We start from the raw sequence: 1,953 nt of genomic DNA, 5'->3' as shown, positions 1-1,953 counted from the left end.
CTAAAGGAAAAAAGTTAAAAAATACTTCAATCTTTATACATCATAAAGCGGTAAAACAGACCCAACGTGTCTATTCTACCCTTTATAGTCCACTTTTAAGATGTATTCCATATCCCTTCCAATAGGAGCTGGCACAAATGCCTTGTCTCATGAAAATTCAGTCTCATGCAAATTCAGCTCCATCCCTACTTACCACATATTGGCACAAGTTTATAAGGACAGCAAAGCACAGACTTATCAACCCACTTTTTTTTTTTTTACCCCCCCCCAACCTTCTGTTAAAAAATACAAACAAACCACATTACTATTTAACACTCCCAGCATTTATTCTGTACAACCATATAGAAACTAAGTGGGACTACAGACTATGAAGTGATAATGAAAAAAACTTTCCAGCAGCAGCAGAATGACACAGAACAACCCCCACTTAAAGTTATGGCAACAATCATCTCAATTAGCAGACAAATATATGTAGTATGTTAAAAATGCCTTTGAACAAAGCAAAACAAATATAGTTAAACTGATTTCGCTGTGTTCTTATGCAAGCCTATGAACTAAACAAAATAATTAATTTTTAATCTTTCCAATCTGTAATTTCTGAAGATCTCTACAGCTTTGAGATTGGCAAATTTCCATGGTAATAAAAATAGACTTCCAATAAGATCATATTCAATGTTATCACCCTAAAATGGTGATAATGCAGCACCCAGCAGGTGTCTTTACATCCCATACACAAGTTAAAAATGGGCAGCACAAACATTTGCTAAAAAGCAGTAGTGCAAATGTCAGTTAAAAGAAAAGCAAGTTGGAAGATGTACTCTTTTTCTATCAGATCTAACCAAATTAGCAAAACACATTAAATTTTCAATAGTAGCTGGGTATTCAATAGTTCAGAAATAGAGTTTAATGTTTTTAATCTTTAAAAATTAATTATCCTTGAAAGATTTGTATTTACTTCATCTTATTATATTCACAGAGGTAGACAAATGTATGCTCAGTCAATTTGAGAGCCTACATTAGCTTTTCTCAACAGGAAGCAATGTTGCTAACGAAGTGGTAAATTCAGTGTTAATGAGTGGCTTCACTGTTACCACCTCTGAGGTAAAACCTTCCATGTTCCACCCATCTGTTATGGTGTTAGGGGTTCAGAGACAGAACAGACGCTTCCCATTTAAAGCAACTTCATTGGTACCCCCTGAACAGCAGGGTGACAAACCGAGAATATCATGCCTGCTTGGAGATTGCAATCCTCATTACCAGAACGATTTCGTGAAAACTTTCCACAAGTTTACATGATGAAGCTACAAAACGATGTTGTTGCATACACACAGCTGTAAACATACAAAGAATTTAGCACTTTAATTTTTTCATTTTCTATAAGTTTAATAATTATGTAATTATTAAATCACCCAAGCGCCTCCAGTCAGAAATTTACATCAGTCTTATGGAAAATAATTAGACAATTAAATCATACCAGCTGTTTTTATTTTTCATAAACTTCTTCAGGTATTACCTATTTATGAAGCTTAAGAAACAATCAGATCACCTAATCAAAAGATTCTCATCTCAACATGGGTCATTCCATAGACTTCAGCAGGCCCAAGATCTTTATTATAACATCAGGTTTAATATTTTAATAATTTTATTTTAAGCTAGTTTCAGCAATTTCCCAGGTATTAAACAGACAAGCTGTAGTTTACTAACCTACAGCTATCACAGTACATAAAAAGGTAACAGTCATGTGTAACAGCTGGTATTAGAACTATCCAAAGGTATAACTAAGTTGACTTACAATTTTAGGCATTCTCTTCCTAGATTCAAGACTGAAATCAATACTTAACCCTCCTGGCATGTGCTTAAGTATTAGACATACAATCGCCTACTCTGATACCTGGAAATTTATGCCTGAATGATACACTAGGTTGAAGGAGTTTAATGCAGTTTTAAACTGAG

The sequence above is a fragment of the Crocodylus porosus genome, unplaced genomic scaffold, assembly GCF_001723895.1.
Source record: "Crocodylus porosus isolate Cpor-Errol unplaced genomic scaffold, CroPor_comp1, whole genome shotgun sequence".
Taxonomy (NCBI): Eukaryota; Metazoa; Chordata; order Crocodylia; family Crocodylidae; genus Crocodylus; species Crocodylus porosus.
Note: the sequence above shows the minus strand (reverse complement) of the source record.